Raw genomic sequence first — 21892 nt, forward strand, 5'->3', positions numbered from 1 at the left:
GGGAGGTAAGGAGAGGGAGGCTGTGGGCATGAAGACAGGAAAAAAACAGTAAATCCAGGAATCAGAAAGACAAACCCCTATAACACGTGGCTTTGAAAACTAGAGTGGCTGAATTTCACAAGTTGTTACAATCAGTGAGTCTTAATACATGGAACTTTAAAAACCATCAGGCAGGGGCTCTGGGAAAGCTGGAGGGTGAGAGGACCTGAGTCCCAACCCTTAAAGAGACAGCAAAACAAACAGCCCTGCTAAAACACAGTAAAGAAGCAAAAGTTTGGAAAAACATGGGGGATAGAGGCAAAAGTGATTCATTTACTAATAATCTCAGAGCATGTGCTAAGGGGCAGGGATGGTCGAGAGACTTCAAGAACAAAGGAGCTGGCAGGCACATTTTTCTTCCCCTGTGGGTCACCCCTGTGACCCCATCCTAGATATATGGACACCTGTGGGAACCAGGATGGTGAAAACACTTTCCAACTAACTTGACAGCACCACTATCCCACCTCTTCATGCTTCTGAGGATCCACTCCCTCCAATCCAACATGCCTCAGTACAGGGCAGGTGGGGGGGGGGGGGGGGCTGCAGGTCCCCTGCTAGAGCAGACTGGTGCAACCTTGCTGGCACCACCCCCCACTCCCACATTCTGAACTGCCCTCTCCGATACACCCTTGGATGGAGCCTATCCAAAGCAGTGTCACAAGACTGGCAGCATGCAAGCAGCTCCAACAAGAGCCAGCACCATTCCAAAGTGACTGCTGCCCTGGAGGGAGAGGAAGGTAACTACACACACCAGTCAGACTGTGGCCCAAGCAGTGGACTGGGGATAGACATCTGGTCTGAATACAGACTCCACTCACCAACGAAAGCTTCTCAGGGTACAACACTGTGAAAGCACCCCACAGTTCAGTGCTACTCAATCTCTGGTAAATGCCTGGTCTGACTCAACTCAAGACCAAGGTAGCCCCAGACTGGCCAACTACCACCACATGGACCAAACCCTGCCCTCAACAAGCAAAGAGCAGATGACAAGAATGAAGAAAAATACAACTTTGTCACAACTGTAGGGCACATACAACACACATGATCAATACCCCTGAAGCGTTCTGGTGAACAGGGGACACTGAACTATAGGACCTCGTCCTTTCTAAGGCTGTTACTTTCAAGAGCAGGAGAATGAATTTCCTAACACAGATACACAGAATTAGACAAAAGGAGGAGACAGAGAAATAGGTCCCAAATTGAAGAACAGAACAAAACCACAGTAAGAGAACTAAACAAAATGTAGTTAAGTAGAGAATTTGATGTAATGGTCATAAAGATACTCATTGGACTTATGAGTGGAGAGCCTCAGTGAGACCTTAACAAAGAGACAGAAAACAAAAAATAACCAGAGATGAAGACCTCAATAACTGAAATTAAAAATACACTGGAAAAAATTAGTGACCTGGAGAACAAAGTAATGGAGAGTCATTAAGGTGAACAGTTGAAAGAAAAAAATAGTAAATAAAGACTTAGGGAATCCAGCAACACCATCAAGCAGAACATCACTTGCATTATAAGATTCCAGAAGATGAAGGGGGTAGAAAATTTATTTGAAGAAATAGTGGGTGAAAACTTCCCAAATCTGGGCAAAGAAATAGAAATCTAGATCCAGAAGGCACAAAGAGTCCCCAATAAAATTGGCCTAGGGAGGTCCACACCAAGACACATAGTAATTCAAAAGGTAAAAAGTAGGGTTGAGGGTTTTAAAAGCAGTAAGAGGAAAAAAAAAAAAAAAACAGTTACATACAAGGTTAACGTCATAAAGCTATCAGCTTATTTTTCAGCAGAAATTTTGCAAGCCAGTAGAGAGCAGTATCATTTATTCAAGTGCTCAAAGAAAAAAAACAAACCTGCCGTCAAGAATACTCTAACTACCAAAGCTATCTTTCAGGATACAAGAAAAGGTAAAGGGATTCCCCAAGGGAATTCATCACTACAGAAGCCCTATCAGAAACGTTAAAGGATGTTCTTTGAATGGAAAGACCCTAAATAGAAGTATGAAGCAGAAAAGCAGTAAAATTAGTTCTATCCATAAAAATCAGTCAAGGGATTCATAAGATAAAAAGATGTCAAGTAGGACGTCATATACCTACAACATAGAGGGGAGCAGAGTACAGAATAAATTCATACTTAAGCAAATATCAACTTAATATAAAATGCTATATGCATTAGATGTTATATACAAACTTAATGGTAACCACAAATCAAAAACCTGTAATAGATGTGCAAATAAAGAAAAAGGAATCCACTAAAGAAACCCAGCAAACCATGAAAGACCAAAGAAACAGAAGAACTACAAAAACAAGCACAAAACAACAAAATGGTCATAAGTACATGCCTAATAATAATCACTTTAAATGTAAATGGACTAAATACTCCAATCAAAAGACACAGGGTGGCAAAATAGATCAAAAACAGAGACCTGCCTAGAAGGGACTCATTTCAGATCTGAATACACATGCAGATTGAAAATGCAAGGGACAGAAAAAGATTTATCATGGAAATGGTAGTAAAAAGAAATCCAGGGTAGCAATACTTTTTTCCAACAAAACAGACTTTAAAATTTTTTTCAACGTTTATTTATTTTTGGGACAGAGAGAGACAGAGCATGAACGGGGGAGGGGCAGAGAGAGAGGGATACACAGAATCGGAAACAGGCTCCAGGCTCTGAGCCATCAGCCCAGAGCCGGACGCGGGGCTCGAACTCACGGACAGCGAGATCGTGACCTGGCTGAAGTCGGACGCTTAACCGACTGCGCCACCCAGGCGCCCCCAAAACAGACTTTAAAACAGAGTGTAACAAAATAACAAATAAAACAAAGGCTGTAACAAGAGACAAAGAATACTAAATAATCAAAGGGAACAAACCTAGAAAATATAACAGTTATTTAAATTCTAACATCCAACAGGAAACCACCGAAATACATACAGCAGCTAATAACATGAGTGAACTAGTTAATAAAATAATAGTAAAAGACTTTCAACACCCCCTCTTCTATCAATGGATAGATCACCCAAACAGAAAAAACAGGCAAACAGTGGCTTTGACACATTGCGCCAGATGGTCTTAACAGATATATTCAAAATATTCCCTCCTAAAACAGCAGCACACACATTCTTTTCAAATGTACATGGAACACCTCCAGAACAAATTACATATTAGGCCACGAAACAAGTCTCAACAAAATCAAAATGATCAAAGTCATACCATGCATCTTTTCTGAGCACAATACTATGAAACTAGAAATCAACCAAAAGAAAAACTCTGGAAACACCACAAATACATAAAGGTTAAATCACATGCGATTAAGCAATAAATGAGCCAAGAAATCAAAGACAAAATCAATACATGGAGACAAATGAAAATGAAAACACAATGGTTCAAGATCTTCAGGATGCAGCAAAAGCTCTTCTAATAGGAAAGTTTATAGCAATACAGGTGTAACTGGAGAACCAAGAAAAATCTCAAACAACTTCACCTTATACCTAAAGGAGCTAGAAAAAGAACATAACTCCATACCAGTAGAAGGAAAGAAATATTAGGACATAAATATAGAAACTACAAACAACCACCAAAAAATAAAACCAATAGAATGAATCAATGAAACCAGAAGCTGTTCTTTGAAAAGACTGACAAAAGTGATAAGCCTTTACTAGAGTCAAGACAGGGGAAACTGGCTGGCTCAGTCTGTAGGACATGCAACTTTTGATCTTGGGGGTCACGGGTTTGGGCACCATGTTGGGTACAGAAATTACTTAAAAAAAAAAAAAAGACTAAACCAAATCATAAATCAAAGGAGAGAAACAACTGACACCACAGGAATACAAAGATTAGAATATTTTGAAAAAATTACATGGCAACAAAATTGGACACCCTAGAAAAAGTGGATAAATTCTTAAAACCTATTAACTCCCAAACTGAGTCAGGAAGAAATAGAAAATCTAAAGACACTCATTGCCAGCAATGAAATATAATCAGTCATTTAAAACTCCCAACAAACCTAAGTCCAGGACCAGATGGCTTCACAGGTGAATTCTACCACACATTTAAATTTTTCATTAACATTTATTTATTATTGAGAGACAGAGACCGAGCACGAACATAGGAGAGGCAGAGAGGGGGAGACACAGAACCCAAAGCAGGCTCCAGGCTCTAAGCTGTCAGCACAGAGCCCAACAAGGGGCCTAGACTCACAAACCTCGAGATCATGGCCTGAGCCAAAGTTGGTTGCTTTAGCAACTGAGCCCCCAGGGTCCCCTCTACCACACATTTAAAGAGAAGTTAATACCTATTCTTCTCAAACTATTCCAAAAAAATAGAAGAGGGAAGCTTCCACGTTGATTCTATGAGGCCAGCATTACCCTTATATCAAAACCAAAGACCCCCACCCCACCCCACAAACACTACAGACCACTATCTCTGATGAACATAGATGCAAAAATCCTCAAAATACTCAAAGTGAACCTAATGATATATTAAAAGAATCATTATCAAGTGGGATTTATTCCCAGGATGCAAAGGTAGTTCAATATTCACAAATAATCAACATGATACATTACATCAGCAAGAGAAAGCATTAAAAACCATTTACTATCTCAACAGATACAGTAAAAGCATTTGACAAAGTACAACATCCACATGTGATAAAAATCCTCAACACAGGTTTAGAAGGAACAGACCTCAAATATAATAAAGATCGTGTATGAAAAACCCACAGCTAATATCATGCTCAATGTGAAAACAGAGTTGTTCCTCCTGATCATGGAGGATGGTCTGTTATGAGGTGAGATGTCCACCCTCACCACTAATTCAGCACAGTAATGGAAGTCCTCTTCACAGCAGTGAGACAACAATTACTGTATATAGAAATCCCAAGAGTCTACCAACAAACTGTTAGAACTGATAAATCCAATAAAGTCACAGGATACAAAAATCAACATACAAAAATCTACACTATTTCCATACACCAATAATGAAGCAGCAGAAAGAGGAAATTAAGGAATCAATCTGTTGATAACTTCACCAAGAATAGTATAACATCAAGAAATAACCTTAATGAAGGAGGTGAAAGAGTTGTACTCTGAAAACTTTAAAACACAGATGAAATAAAATGAAGTTGACACAAAAGGAAAATTTTTCCATGCTCATGGATTGGAGGAACCTTTTTAAAATGACCATAGTATCCAAAACATTCTATAGATTTAATGCAAAGCCTATCAAAATACCAACAGCATTTTTCACAGAACTAGAATAGTCCTAAAATTCATAATCAACTATGAAAGACCCTGAATCACCAGAGCAATCTTGTTGAAAAAGAAAACTGCAATCCCAGATTTCAAAATCTACAACAAAGCTGTAGTCAGAACAGTATGGTATTGGCACAAAAACAGACACATAGATCAATAGACTAGAGACCCCAGAAATAAACCCACAACTATACAGTCAATTAATCTTCAACAAAGGAGGCAGGAATATGCAATGGGAAATAGTCTTCAACAAATGGTGCTTGGAAAACTGGGCAACTATAAGCCTAAGAATGAAACTGGATTCCTTTCTTACACCATACACAAAAATAAACTAAAATGGATTTAAAGGCCTAAATCAAAAACTTTAAACCCTAAAAATCCAAGTGGATAATTTCTCTGCTTTTGTTGTAACAACACTTTTCTATATATGTTTCCTCAGACAATGTAACAAAAGCAGTAAATACTGGGACTACATCAAAATAAACTTCTGCACAGCAAAGCAAACAATCAATGAAACTAAAACACAGCCTACTGAATGAGAGAAGATATTTGTAAATGGTTTGTCTGATAAAAGGTTAGTATCCAAAATATATGAAGAACTTACATGGGGCGCCTGCGGGGCTCAGTCGGTTAAGCATCTGACTTGACCTCAGGTCATGATCTCACTGTTGGTGTTTTCAAGCTCCATGTCAGGCTCTGTGCTGACAGCGCAGAGCCTGGAGCCTGCTTCAGATTCTCTGTCTCCTCTCTCTTTCCCTCCCCCAACTCGTGCTGGCTCACTCACTCTCCTTCAAAAACATTAAAAAAATTTTTTTTGAATACATAATATAAGGAAACCACATCTAGAAGTCATTCTTGAGAAAAAGATCTAGTGGCTTTTCAATGAATACAGGGTTTCTCTAAATTATGTTGTGACAAAATTGATAGGCATTTTAATGTAACCTTAGCTCAAAGGCAGATTAAGGAACTTCAGATCAACAAAATTCCCTGAAGCTTCACAAAGATTGATAAATACCTGGAATACTGAACCTTATTTCGAAGAATATTGGCCAAATAAGGACCAAGCAACTAAGATCTCAAAACTAAGTTATAAAAACAATTTAGAGACACCATGGATACAAAGCCTGGAGATTTAAGGAAGGTTTAATATGGCAAATGTCTGAAGCTTTATGGGAGAAGAATTAGACTGGTTCCATGTGGCTCTGGATGGCTAGACTAGGAGGAAGAGGATAAGTGACAGGCAAAAAGATCTAGACTCGAAATAAAGAATTTAGGAGAAACTAGAGGTGTCCGAGGGTAGAAAGCCTTGAAGTGGAAGGGCTGAGGAAGAAAATGGATCTTTAAGCTATAGAAAGATTTTTGCAATGAAGATATATTGTATTGAATGATCTGAGGATCTGTGATTGGATAATAAGAGCTTATTAAAACTGATGCCAGATGGAAATAGCTAGCATGGGGTGAGGAAGGAATCCAATGAGTTTTAAATGTAGCAGACAGGAAGACAGAATTCCAACCACGAGTGTATCTTGTGGTTAATAAGAAAAAGGAATGAGGGAAAGGTAGCAAAGTCCACACAGGATGAGAAGAAAATGTATTCTAATAAAGACAAAATGTCAATTGGAATATGTGGGTTTTACTTTCTAGACATTTTTCTCAAGAAAAATTATAAAAATTACAATAAAAATAGTGAAAATTCTTTATACCACTCATTACTTACCATCATAGTTTGAGATCAGATCAACTCAGTAGAGAATGTTATAATTTTTCCTACATTTTTTATGCCAATATACTTAAAACAGGATTCAGAAGTAGAAAAAAAGCAGGAGTAATTACTTTTGCCAGTGTCTCAGAAATTGCATGACTACATAAAAACTTTCAAAGAGTTAACTGTGGAAGTTAGGAAGTAGGACTATAAACCAAATACTTCACTTGTTCAATATCTTTCTCTCTCCAAATGTGTAACAGCTGTTCTATTGTAAAACTTACTAAATTAGTAAAACATTGTTCTTAATTTTTTTTTGGTTTTTTTCTTTTTTGAATTTTTGTAATTAGCAGTTCAGAAGTTGACCAACAGGAAATGGTTTTGTTATACTTATTTACGGATAATATTTAGAATCAAGTAATTAAGTTTCAAGAAAATTAGTATATAATTTGACTACAATTAGGCCCAACAGCAAGAGTTTTTAGCACATTTTTAAGTAATGGGCTTAAAAATTGGTTCTTCATTGTGCTTTCATCTTCAAGGTCATGACCTAAGGGGTTGGCATCTCCTCCCTAACCCCCAAGATGAAAATATCTTCAACCAGAAATTTAAAATATAATATGTTAGTTCTTTGGGTTTCTGTGACAAGATTCTTTATCTATCCCTGGAACTCTTTAAAGAACATGAGCAGGACAACGAACAATGAGAAGGGCACAACTCCACACCTCCTCAGCACCCAAAAGCTGCCAAAAATAATAGCTATTTCCTCTCAGGCTGTGGGAATCCAGTTAGCCCAGTCTGAAGAAAACCTTTATGTAGTTAAAGACAACTAAGGCCCATGAAGCCACGAAGAGACGAAGCAAATCCATGAATAAGGATTCCAATAGTTGGAACTGTGTGCGGCTGAGTTAGACAGTTTTCCTCCCCTCAAGGGGCATCGAGGGCATAAAAGTGATATGGACTCTCCCACATAAGGATTATAGAAGAGGTATACACAGGGTGTATGAAACTCAGCAAAATAAGAGAAGTTCATCAAAGGGCAATGAAAAAAAGATGTAGTGCTGACTCTGAGCCTTGAACGAGGAGAATTACATCATATGAAAATAGTACAAAGAGCAAAAGAGATTGCACAAGGTACAAGAGTATGAAATGTCCATTAGACCAGCCACTGGCTCAGCATACCTGGAAGCCTCCTGATACCCCTGCCACGTCTCATTACCTAATATCACTGTCCCTCCAGGGATCTTGCAATAACATTGAGTTGGAATTCGTTTCTTTCCAAAGGGAACAAAAGAAATTTCCTTAGGCCAGCTGATTTGGCAGGAACCTGCTTCTCCCTGCGAGTGTTTAAGGCTGCAGGGAGGTTGAAGAGTATTAAGGTCTGAATTGCCACAAATATTTCCACGTGTCTTGGGGATCAAGGCACAGAAGGAAGGGCCACAACTGGGCCGAGAATGCAGCGTGAGCAGGTAAGGAAACCAAAATGATTCTAAGTGGGAGAATTCAGTGGCAGAATACAGCTTCACCGCAACAAAGGCACTGTGTCACTGAAACAACCAATCTATCCTCTGTATCCTTTCAAACTTCAAGTTCTAGCTAAAAGCACCTGAATGCACTCATTTAATCAAATAGGATATACTAAGTTTTAGCAATCAGAGGAGTTGGCTGTGACAAGTCTCTGGCCTATAAGGCCAGATGTCAAATTGGAATTTTTGTTCCTTGAAACTCAATGGGCTCCCAAGACCAGCTGTCTATTGCAGGTGGTTTGGAAATAAGACTTCTTATACCTTAGCTCTCACCCAAAGGCTAATACAAGTGTGGTTGTATTTCTTTTAAGAGTCTTTAAATATAGGGTCTCACCTAAGGAGACAATGCTGCTGGATCCAGCTCCAGGAGGATCTGGAATTGTCTCACAGAATTGGTAATTACTGTACACAGCAAGTCACCTGTGTAACTGGGACCCTTCTGTCGATTTCACCAGGTTATTAGGACACCATTGCCTGCTGTTATGCGACTTGCAACCACAATTGAGTCCATACAAAGTACTGTGCAAAGTACTTTACATGTACACTATCACTCAATACTCCCAACACCTGTATGAGGTCTTCAGGAGATTCTACAGATGAGAAAACAGACTTAGAGAAGTTGAGCCACCTGTGATGTTCAATAGTTGCTAAGCTGGAGCTTCCATTCTAACAGGAATAGACCAACAACTAATGTGCAAATAAATGTGAAATATGTCAGATGGCGGCGGGGGGGGGGGGGGGGGGCGGCCTGGGTGGCTCAGTCGGTTAAGCATCGGACTTCAGCTCAGGTCATGATCTTGCGGTTTGTGAGCTCTAGCCCCGCATCAGGCTCTGTGCTGACAGCTTGGAGCCTGAAACGTTAAAAAAAAAAAAATTTTTTTTTAAAGACATGAGTAAGGAGACCAGTGTTGCAGTTATCTAGGGAAATTTCAGGTCACGTTCTGGATAGATCATGAAGATAGAAATGAGAAGGCTTAATGGTTGTTCAGAAGTGAGAAGACAGGAGTCAAGGCTAACTTTAAGGTATCTGAAGAACTAGGAGGACAAAATTTCCACTTGCTGGCATGGGGAAATTGGTACAAGGACCAAGTGGGAGGGTACTGGAAATCATGAATTTGACTTTGGACATGAGTTAACTCCTGGACATGAGCAAGGTAAGTAGATAAAGGATTTTGGAGTTCAGGTACATACAGTTTGTGAGCATAATTTATTCCAGAAATATGCTTGTAATCTAAAGCACTCGTATATCAAAGCAAATTTCAAGAACCTTTAGTTCCGTTGTGATCATGTGATCAATGTCATGTGCTACTTGTATTGCAAGACATCATTTATCAAGTTAAAATTTATTAGAAATGTTTGCTCATCTTGCAGAACACTTGCAGAGTAAATTACTTGCAATCCAAGGTTTTACTATATGTGGATTGGATATAAATTCTAGGCTCATGTGTATATAGAGAATATATAAAATCACGTAGCTAATGGAGATCATCTTGGGAGTACAAACTAAAAACAGATGTGAAAACCAAGTCCATTGACATAAAATTGCATTAAGTTGTTTATCACTGGGCTCAGCTCTTTAAACGTATGAGTACCTACTTCCCCAATGTACCTGTAACTTACCCACCTCACTGGAATAACTAGTTTCCAACTATCCTTTGGCTACAAGAACCCTCATCTAACATTTTAGAACTTTGAGACATCATTAGAGCACACGCACACACACGGTATCTTTCTGGTAAGGACTGCTTGGCATGATTTCTCTTATTCTGTACTTGGGGCAAGACAAAGGAGAGGAAAAATCAGTGGAGGAGACTGAGTCACATCAGTCTCCTGAGAAGAGCGAGTTTAGGGGAAAACGAGTGTGCTAGAAGCCAAGAAGTAAAGGTGCTTTAAAAAGGAGAATAAACTGTATCAAAAGCTGATAAACTAGGAAGAGGATTAAGAAAATCTGATTGGGGGCACCTGGGTGGCTCAGTCGGTTAAGTGCCTGACTTCAGCTCAGGTCAGGATCTCATAGTTCATGTGTTCAAGCCCCACGTTGGGCTCTGTGCTGACAGCTCAGAGCCTGGAGCCTGCTTCAGATTCTGTGTCTCCCTCGCTCTCTGCCTCTCCCCACTCATGCTCTGTCTCTCTCTCAAAAATAAGCATTAAAAAAAAATCTGATTGGAATGCACCCAAGAGGGAATGGGAAGAGTAACAAAAAAATCATGATGATTGCAAGGGCACGCCATCCTATCAGTCTTGAAGTCCCTTCCAAGCACACATGGCAAAAGAAAAAACCCTCACTGAAAGGCAACCCTGAATATGGCTCTACTCCCAATGATCCACATGTCCCCAAATTCTGACTTATCTGTACTCTCCACCTGGAGTGCTATCTTCAACTTGAAATAATGCCCTGCTTTCCTCCAAATCTTCAGCCATTAATTACTTGTACCCAATTCCTCCCTAGCAGTAATCACATCCCTTCAAGTCATTTATCTTGTAAGAGTTGGCTCTTCTCTTTATGCTGAGTATATTCATCTTTAACAATAACAAACTGCTTCACTCTGAGATTATCTAGATTAAAATGTTACCTACTGCATCTTTCAGTCTTGTCTGGCTACACATATTATATCGACCAAATCACATTCGTTTGTTAAAAATGAGAGCATTTTTCTTTCTCGTGTTTCACAGCAAGTCACAATTCTTGATGAACATATTCCTAGCCAGGCACAACCATAAGGCCCATTCGAATGACTAATAGTGTTTTAACCTGCGAGTTGATTCTTCTTGTAGCAGTGAAATCCTTCCTTAACGTCTAGTACACTGATTTTTTTTTTTAATTGTCTTCTCCCTTACCAGCCTTAAAACATTATGCCTGTTGGAGATAGAGACTAACTAGGACATCATCCCAGTTATTTAGCCCAGACTTTGGTTTGCACAACAGGAAGTTGAGCTCCAAACTGTGTCGAGAAATCTACACAACAGTGGGTAAGAATGTGGCTCTAAAGACTAACCGCCTAAATTAGAATTTGGCCTCCAAAATTCCTAGCCAGGTGACTTTGATCCATTGAATGGGCACACAGAGTTAGCTCTTGGAGTTCTTGTGAAATTAAATGAAAGGACAAATGAAAAACTCATCTGGTGAAGTACCTGCTATCTAAGTAAGTACTTGCTCAATGTCCTCTATTTTAAGCAGCCTACCTAAAAGCACAATCTGTTTAACAGACTTCTGCTTTGCTGCTCCTTCACTTGGGCCAGGACCACTTTTAAACCTGACACAATTTGTGCCATAGCAGCCAAATCATGTCAGAGGGTGAACGTGGAACTGAGAACACCATCAAGTCTGTGTTCAACCTAGTCGTCATTTTGGTCCCACCAAACGAACATTCCTTTCACCAAAGTCATTCACTCATTCAGCAGCCCTGAGAAGACCCTCACAAGGCAAATATCCCAATGCAGTAGTGTCTCTGACGAGGAGTACAGCTGCTGGAAACAAAGTGACAGCGTTTGTCACCAATGATTGTAGTATTCTTCCTGGGCATAGGAGACACTGGGGGCACATCAGCAGGGACACAAAGTAAAAGGCAGAGCGAAGAGTGCCAACTCAAAGACTCTTAACTTCTGTAATGGGGTCATCAGCCTCCCTGACTACTTTGCAACAAACCTTCCCTTAAGGGATTTTTCACCACAGAGATCCTCAGACTTGCTCTTGCTGAGCTTTGTACTGGCCTTAACTATTTTTAATTCACACCAAGCACCTCCTCTGGGAGGTGGGGGGGAGGGGTAATGCTAGCCAGACTTGTAAGATTTTACTGTACATGCGTGTTCTACTTTCACTTGATTTTTTACTGGATGTCTTTTTTTTTACATGGAAAAAAGAGCCAAGTACCAGAACAAGGGGGAATGGTTTAGAGAAAAGCTCTTGACACAAATAAAGAAAAAATATGACTTAGGTCCCCAGTTATCATTGCATGGGCCATTCTTATTTGTAAACACAGATGTTCCAGACACAGCTTCAATAAATCCTAAACTGAGCTGGGAAAAGCGGAGCACCATATTTCTGAGCTTCCTCCTGTGAGTAACGTGGAACACTGCCTCAGTACGGAGACTCCTTGGAGAAAACATGCAATACAAAACCTGCTTTGACTTTCCCCCGTATTTTTTTATAGGTTTTTCTTACAGTTCTAGATTTACAGAAGATTTGGTCTCTAGTTGATCTCAGCTGACTACCATTTCCAAGTTACTTAGGGTCAGCCCTTCCCCTATCCCTTTCAGGGAAGCTGTTTCCTTCATTTCATCACAATCTATTGTCACCATCTGCATTCCTTTCCAGGATCCTCTACCTCCTATAGGATTTTTGGTGGTTTGAACATATCAAGGTCCACCCTTTGTGCTATTAAGTTTCATGGGTTTTGACAGATGTATAATGGGAGGTCTATCATTACAACATGCTAGAGCACCACGTCACCATAGCAAAAAATGCCCTGGGTTTCACCTCCTCAACTCTCCTCTCCCTCTTCCTCACCCTCTGATAACCAGTAATGTCTTTAGCAGCTCTATAGTTTTGGGCTTTCTAGAAGGTCATAACTGCAATCACACAGTATGTAGCCTTTTCAGATTGTTTTCCACCTAGAAATAGGTATTTGATGTCCATATTTTTTTAGCTTGATGGCTCATGTTTTTATCACTGAATATTCCATTGCATGGATGTACTACAGTGTGTTTATACATTCACTATTGAATGGCATCTTGGTTGCTTCCAATTTTAACCAGTGTGAAAGGAAGCTGCTATCAACACCCATGTGAAGGTTTCGGGGCAGGCACACATTTTGAAACCAGGAGCATGATTAGTGGCTTGATAAAACTAGGTTTGATTTCTTAATTGCCAAAACATTTTCCTAAGTAGCTGTGCCATTTTGCATTTCCACCAGCACTGAGTTTTCTTTGCGTCCTTTCCAGCCATCAGTACAGTCAAGGGTTTTATTCTCTATTTTTGCCATTCTGATAGATACATAGTCCTATCTCATCATAACTTGAAATTTCCACAAATGATGTTGGGCATCTTTACATATGCCATCTGTAAATTGTGTTTACTCACAAATCCGAGATCTTTTGCCAATTTTTACATTGGGTTGTTTTCTTATTGAATAAGGGTTCTTCATGTATTTTGGACACAATTTATCAGATGTGCACTTGCAAATATTTTCTTCTACTGTGTGCTTATGTTTCATACAGTGCCATTCAAAACAAAGGTTTTAAGTCTAAAAAAATTCAACTCAGTCTCTTTTCCTGGGTCCTGCTTTTGGTGCTCTAAATACTCATCACCAAAACAGAGATCATCTAGATTTTCACCTGGGTTATCTTCTAGTTTTGCATTTTATATTTATCTCTAGGACCATTTTGAGTTAATTTTGTAGCATATATGAGATTGTTCCTAGATTCATTTTTTATGTGAACCTCCAATTTTTCCACTATGTTTTGCTGAAAAGACCATCCTCTCTCTACTGAATACCATGCCTTTGTTAAAGATCAGTTCACTGTTTTTTGTGATCTTTGTGAGTCTGTTTCTGGCCTATTCTGTCCATGGGTCTATATGCCTGTTCTTGTACCAATACCACTATCTTATTACTGTAACCTTACAATAAGTCTTGAAATTGGGTAGTGTTAGATCTCCAATTTTTTTTTTCTTCAATGTCTTGGCTATTCAAGGTCTTCACCTCTAACTTTTGAAACACTTTTTCAATATTTACAAAATAGATTGCTGGGATTTTGATGGGGATTGCATTAAACCTATAGCTCCAGTTGGAAAGAACTGACATATTGAGTCTTGCAATCTGTCTATGAATACAGAGTAACTTACCACTTTTTTAGATCTTTGAGGTCTTTCACCAGAGGTCTTGCAGTTTTCTACATAGAAATCTTGTATTTTTTTGAATTACTCATTATTGTTATGACAGATGGTATTTTTAAATTTGCAATCAAGTGTTCATTGCTGGTATATAGGAAAACAATGGACTTCTGCACATTTACCTTATAACCTGTGGCCCCACTATGCTCACTTTATTCCAAAAAGATTTTTGCTTCTTAGAGTTTTCTGTACATAATCATGTCATCTGCTATCAGTTTTATTTCTTCCATCCCAATAGACTTGGCTTTTTCTTTTGCCATATTGCACCAGCTAGTATTTGCACAATGTTAGATAAGTACTTTTCATCCCTGTGATTTATTTATAACTGGAAGTTTGCATCTCTTAATCCCCTTCACCTATTTTTCTCATCCCCTATACCTTTCCCTTTTGCCAACTACCAGTTTGAGTCTGTTTCTTCGTTTTGTTTTTTAGATTCCTCATATAAGTGAAATCATGGTATTTGTCTTTCTCTGTTGGATTTAATTCACTTAGCATAAAGCCCTCTAGGTCTGTCCATGTTGTGGCAAAGAGCAAGATTTCCTTTGGGGGGTGGGCGCATGCTGAGTAATATATATGTGTTTTTTTTTTTAATTCTTTTTTAATGTTTCTATTTATTTTTGAGACCGAGAGCATGAGCAGGGGAGAGGCAGAGAAAGAGAGGGAGACACAGAATCTGAAGCAGGCTCCAGGCTCCGAGCTGTCTGCACAGAGCCTGACGCAGGGCTCAAACTCATGGAGTGTGAGATCATGACCTGAGCTGAAGTCGGACACTCAACCGACTGAGCCACCCAGGTGCCCCTATATATATGTTTTTTAACGTTTATTCATTTTTGAGAGACAGACACAGCACAAGCAGGGAAAGGGCAGAGACAGGGAGGAAGATAGAATCCTAAGCAGGCTCCGAGCTGTCAGCACAGAGCCCAACATGGGGCCCAAACCCATGACCTGTGCCAAAGTCAGATGCTCAACTGACTAAGCCACCCAGGTGCCCCTAAGCAATATTCTTTTATGTGTGTGGGTGTATACGTATATACACACACACACCCAAACACATCTTCATCCATTCATTTATCCATAGACATTCAGGATGCTTTCCTATCTTAGCTCTTGTACATAATGCTACAACAAACATATGGGTGCATCCATCTTTTCAAATTAATGTTGTTTTCTTTGGATCAATACCCCGAAGTAGAATCAATGGATCATATGGCATTTCTAGTTTTTATTTCTGAGGAACTGCCATACTGTTTTCCTTAGTGGCTGCACAAGTTTACATTACCATCAACAGCACACAATGGTTCCCCTTTCTCTACCTACTCACCAACATTTGCTCTTTCTTTGCAGCCAGGTCAAATCATTGTTCTATACCTGAAACTACTCCATTTCCGTTAAAAAAAAAAAAAAAAAAAAAAAAGACATCATGCCTTGTTTTCAGTTGTATCCTTGTTTCTAAAGCATCCGATTTCTGTCAAGGATTACGTTAGCGGTAGGGTTTGTTTTCTTGTGTATCATTTTCACTTTTTAAATTCTGTGATTTCTAAACTTATTTGACAAGGCCCTTCGAATGAAGTACATCTATTAATATTTCATTTAACAATGGTGTTCCATGGAGCACAGGAGAAAATTCATCATGGTAATAATTGTTCAATGTAACAGGTCAAATTTACCTTAAGATCAATTCTAGAAAGAGATAAAACATTGAAATGGTTTTATCTGGTTGCCAAAACAATTTGAGGTGATACATTTGTATCTGGGGTTTTAGTCCCATGGTTGCTAACCTTGATACCTACCAGATGCACTTATTCATAAGATGTTTGTTTTACATTGTCAGGATTAGTGTGAATTATAAGAATAGAAACATGAATAAGGCATAATTCTTGCAATGGAGGAATTCAGTCCAGTGGACACAAAGAAACTAACTCCCAAGAAGCCCACCTACTCATATGAACAAAAAACACCAAGATTTCCCCTCAGGCCTCTTGTGGGTAAATAACTAGGAGTTTAAGATTTCAGAGACCCTTAGATTTGCTGGGGATTCTGCCACTTTAAGGAATACAACACGACCAATATTCTTGAAGCCCATGCGTACCTCCCCCAAATTGTATTTAAAATTTATCTTCCTTGCTTCAGGTAACTATTATTTCCAATTAGGTATTTATCTTCTCTGTGAAGGTCTCTACATTCTATTACATGACTAGGTATTCCCCAATAATATGTACTATTTTGGCAGTTTAGATTTTATATATAGGACATCATAATGGATAAAGCTTTCTGCAACTTGCTTTCTTCATTCCATGTTTGTGAGCCATATCCATATTGACAGCTCTAATTCATTTTCACTACCAGATAATGTTCCATTGTATTAATGTAGCACAATAAATGCATCCATTCTCCATTTGATGACATTTAGGCTGTTTCCAAGTCATCGATAATTCAAAAAATATGACCATGAACATCATCACACACGTCTCCTAGGCATATATGCCAGAGTTTCATTCAGGCACCCACGGCTGCTGCCTGGAAGAGGCCATGCAACCTGACCTTTACTACCTTTTGTTAAATTGCTTTCTGGAACAGTCGTTTTTTATTTTTTCTTTGTTTTTGTTTTTTTTTTTTTAATCATAGAGGAGTTCCTGTTTCTTCATGTTTTTGCCAACACTTCATCAGTCCAATAGCCATGAAGCGGTATCTGTTGTATTTCTTATTTGAGAAATGAACATTCTTACATGTGTAAGCCATGTAATTGTCTTCTGTCAACTTCGAGTTCATAACCCTTACTTATTTCTTTTGATGTTCTTTACCAAGTATTCTAGATACAAAGTTTTAGTTATTTTTCCCAGTCACTACTTGCCTTTGTGTTTTATTTGTATGCTCTGATACACAGTATTTTAGTTTTACATAATCAATATACTACTCTTTTTCCTTATTCTTTATGCTGTCTTAAATACTTTCTTGGATTTGGGTCATAAAGAAATAGTCCCATATTGTCATTCAAAGCTGTTAAATGACGCTGTCACTTAAGATTCTGTTCCATCTAGAATTTTTGTATGACTTATGTTGGAATAAAATCAGATTTCTTTCTACAGACCAACTTGTTTTCTTAGGGCATTTTATAAGACGCTCATCTGGTGTTAAATCAATTTACCAAAGGAACTAGGTCATTTACCAATTTTTCCATATAGGTGTGTATTTTGGAGCTTTCAGTATGTCCAACAAACCTATGTCCCTTCTTTTAACCCTGCTTACCTAAACCACACTGTCTGATTTCCTGAAGCTTTGTAATAAGTCTTGCTTTCTGGAAACATCAATTTCCCTACCAATTTCCTTTTCTACAAATTGTCTTAGCAACTCTTGGCCCTTTTCTTGTATCTGTTAAATCAAATGGATAAAGATTTGCTCATTTTATTATTGTAGAACAAGATAATGCATAGATTCATCTTGGAAGAACTGATATATTAATGGTATTAATTTTCCATGCACACAGAATATATTTTCATGTATATAGGCCTTTTAAAGCCATTAAGTTTTAAAAATCTCTCCCTATTCTCATACATCATTTTTCTTCTTCATTTTTGAAGATTTGTAGGTATGTTATACACGTGACTATAGTATAGAGTATATACTTTGTATTGAAGTTTGTTGCTGGTATATATGAAACCAAGTTATTTTTGTTTATTGATCTATGTTCAGTAACTTTGCTGAACTCTTTACCACTTCCAAAAACTTTTATGTCCTCTTGGGTTTTCTACAGAGACAATACTATCCAATTACTAACAGTGTGTTTCTTCCTTTCCATCTTTCTTAAAATCTGGTCTTTTCTTACCATACTGGTAGGACCCCCATTATAATATTAAATACAGATGGAATAGTATATTTAATTTTCACCTTATTCTGAAGGAAATATTTCTTACGTGTTTTTCAATTATTTTGAGCTTCCTTCAAGTTTTTGGTATATGCCATTGGTCAGGCTAAGGAAATTCGATTTTTGAAAATATTAGAGGTTCAATTTTTTTTTTATTAATGAAAGGATTTTGAAGGTTATTAAATATTTTTCTACACTAAAAGGAGTTATTTTAATCTATTTTCTAAAGCTAAGCCGAACTGGCAATTTTGTTAAAAACTCATTTTTGACCCAGTGTTTTATCAATTAGTATTATTGCACAATAATGCTACATTAATAAGCCACAATGAAACTGAGGGACTTACAAGAGTAATCATTTATACTCATGGATCATCAGTCAGCTGGGGTGGCAGAGGCAACTTTGATTCATCTCTGGCATCTGGAAAAGCTCTGTACAAGTCTGTAGTTCAAGTGGTATAAACTGGGCTCGGCCAGGCATCTCTGACAGGTGCCAATCTAACTTAGGCCACTAGCTCTGCTCCACAAAACTCCTCCTCCTTAGGCCAGCAGGTTAACCCCTAACATGTTCTTCCCATGACAATAGCAGAGGGACAAGAAACTGTTTTATTGTACAAGCTCATTCCAAGCCCTTACGCATCATCTCTACCAAATTCCTATTGACCAAAAGTAACAGCACATGGCAGAATCCCAAGTTAAATGTAAGGAAGTATACTCGACCTTCTGTTACAGAAATTGCTCAGTTACATGGCAAAGGGTGTGAATATTGTGAACAATGAAGAATTAGGGTCAATAATGCATTCCACCACAATGTATTATTTTTTTAATACACTGCTTGGTTTTAGAAGATGCAAAAATCTTGACATAATTTCATAGTTGGCCTTTTGTGGCCTTGATGAAACACATTCAAGTAACATTCTCTTATCATGTAAAGTATGAACCAAGTGACTAGTGGCAACATCTCCATATACTGAGGACATGAATTGCCCCAGAGATTCGCCCAAGCCAGGAAACTTCCTTCTTTCTTATCTCCATTAATTCTCCTATTTTGGTAAAGAATTTTCTATGTTCTAGGAACCAAGTTGAAACCTCTCAAGAATTTCCTCACATGTTCAAATACAGGACATCACTATAGGTATATTGGTCTGTATCAGCCTAACTTCAGTCAGGGAAATAACATCTAACACAGAATTAAGGGGTTTAATACATGAATTGGGACAAGCATGAGTGTGGTAAAGGGACAACTCCTTTTTGCCAGGACATTCCCCACATAGAAGATACCATTAATAATAGTGACAACAAATCTTAAGTATTATACAGAAATGAACCCAACAATGAAGGCTTAAAGCCTTTCAGAGAAAATGTTTTTAACTGTATTATTAAAGGACACAATAGAAAATTAGAATGGAGTGATATACCATGTTTATGCAAAAGATAATTAAATATGGCATAGGGGTCAATTATCTCCCAAATTAATCTCTAAGTTCAACACATCAGCAATAGATACAGCAATGCAATAGAGCGGGAGGGATTACAAAAACTCATTCTACTGTTTATGTGAAAGAAAAGCCAAAGTCAACTTTGAAAAAAGAGCAAGGAAGACTGGCCTATGAGACGTTGACATGTATTAAACCATAGTAATTAAAAAAAAAATAGACGTAGGACACTGATACAGAAAGTCGATTATTTCAACTAGCCGACTAATGACCCCTAAGAAACAGATATAGGCCCTGCACATATGAAAGCTTGATGTATGGCAATGGTACCACAAAACATGAATGGATAAGTTGTCTAGTTGATGAGGTCTTAAAAAAAAAAAAAAAAAACTAGTTCACCATATGGAGAAAAATGGAGCTTTATCCTCGTTCTTTAAGCACATGCCAAATAAGCAGTAAATGAAAAACCAAAATGTGAAGAGAAATCCATAGATCAAAGAAAAAAATGGGAGAACGTATTTTTTGACCAACTTTGTAGAGAAAGCTGAAATATCTTCAAAATACTATAAAATTTAAAAAAATGTATTTGACTACATGAAAACCAGATTTCCTCAAGATTATAATATCATGAGCAGACAGATGGCTTTAAGATATCTGCAACCTTACAACTGATGAGGAAATTATACTTTGAATATAAAAAAAAAGACCTCTTGACAAAGAGACAGGAGACACAGAAGAAAATCAGAGGAAGTCCATCTAATAGATCCAAGAAAGCTACTCCAATTCAGAAAAGTACTAACTCAAGAAATAATGAAACATCAATGTACACCCATCAGAACGCAATGATTCAAAAGGTAATGCCTGATGCTGGGAGTCGTGGAGCTGAACACTTGTGCACTGGAAGTGAAATCATGCAGTGACCCAGCCATGCTCAAAAGCAGGATGACAGTGTCCCAGAAAATTAAGTACCTATATGTTTTATGACTCTGATGCCCGTCCTGGATTTCTGCATCAAAGGAAATTCTGCATGCTCAGAGATTAAGGGTATGAGTTCAAGCATGCTCATTGTGCCATTGTGCATAATGAGAGGAACTGAAGGTATACTCAATGTCTATCATTAGGGTGAAGTTCCTAACATGGCATAGTTGTATAGCATGGAATACTGTGAAGCTGTAAGCAGCAAACTATGTGTGCATATGGTGTGGACCAACCCATAACACATTACAAGCGATGAGCATATTAGATCAGGATTTATAGTGCGGTCCCATTTAGCCACATTAAAACCAAACAAGTCCACGTTCTTTACAAGGATGTGTGTACTTCCATGTACATTCACTGAAATATGAAAGGGGAAAGATCAACAGAAGTCTTGCATGAATCGATTCTGATGTGATATGGACGCAAGATTATGATGAGGTCCACTCTGTGCCTGTGTTCCAGTGGTCAGAATAAGGTGCCCATGTATTCCTTCACCCTAAGGGCTCTTGAACATACCACACAATGACAAAAATCCTCTGTTGCAAGGTTAGAAACCAGAACCTAAGAGGCTGAATCTAACAAACTTTTTCTGGATTTTGCAGCATTTGTTTACTAGAGACGAAGATTTTAGAGAATTTCCCCCACAGTCAAGCAATTAGGCTGTTTTAGTCTTGTCACATCTCTTTGTAGTATAGCTGAGGCAAAGATGGGTTTGCTAATACCATCTCATTGAACAGTGTTGCTTAGCACTCTTCCATGGAGACTGTCCCCGGGGAGGTTACACAACACTTCTTGCATCCTCCTAAGGATGAGCCAATTAAGGTGCAACTGATAGGTGCCTGTTTTTTAATTCTCATGATTGGTCACATCCTGAGTATTTTTAGTATTCCAGCTATCGTACCCATTAGCTAACAAAAGGACTGCTGAAATCACTCAATAGTCCCATCCTGAAGTAATTTAACACTAACTTCTCCCTATCAGTCCATCTCATTCACTTCTGACAGGGCCAACACAGGCAGGCAAAGGACAGTGACTGGTTATAAACTGGTTTCAGGTTTAAGAAAGTTCTATTCTAGGGGCGCCTGGGTGGCGCAGTCCGTTAAGCGTCTGACTTCAGCCAGGTCACTATCTCGCGGTCCGGGAGTTCGAGCCCCGCGTTGGGCTCTGGGCTGATGGCTCAGGGCCTGGAGCCTGTTTCCGATTCTGTGTCTC

The sequence above is a fragment of the Leopardus geoffroyi genome, chromosome D2 (genome assembly GCF_018350155.1).
Source record: "Leopardus geoffroyi isolate Oge1 chromosome D2, O.geoffroyi_Oge1_pat1.0, whole genome shotgun sequence".
In the NCBI taxonomy this organism is placed as follows: Eukaryota; Metazoa; Chordata; class Mammalia; order Carnivora; family Felidae; genus Leopardus; species Leopardus geoffroyi.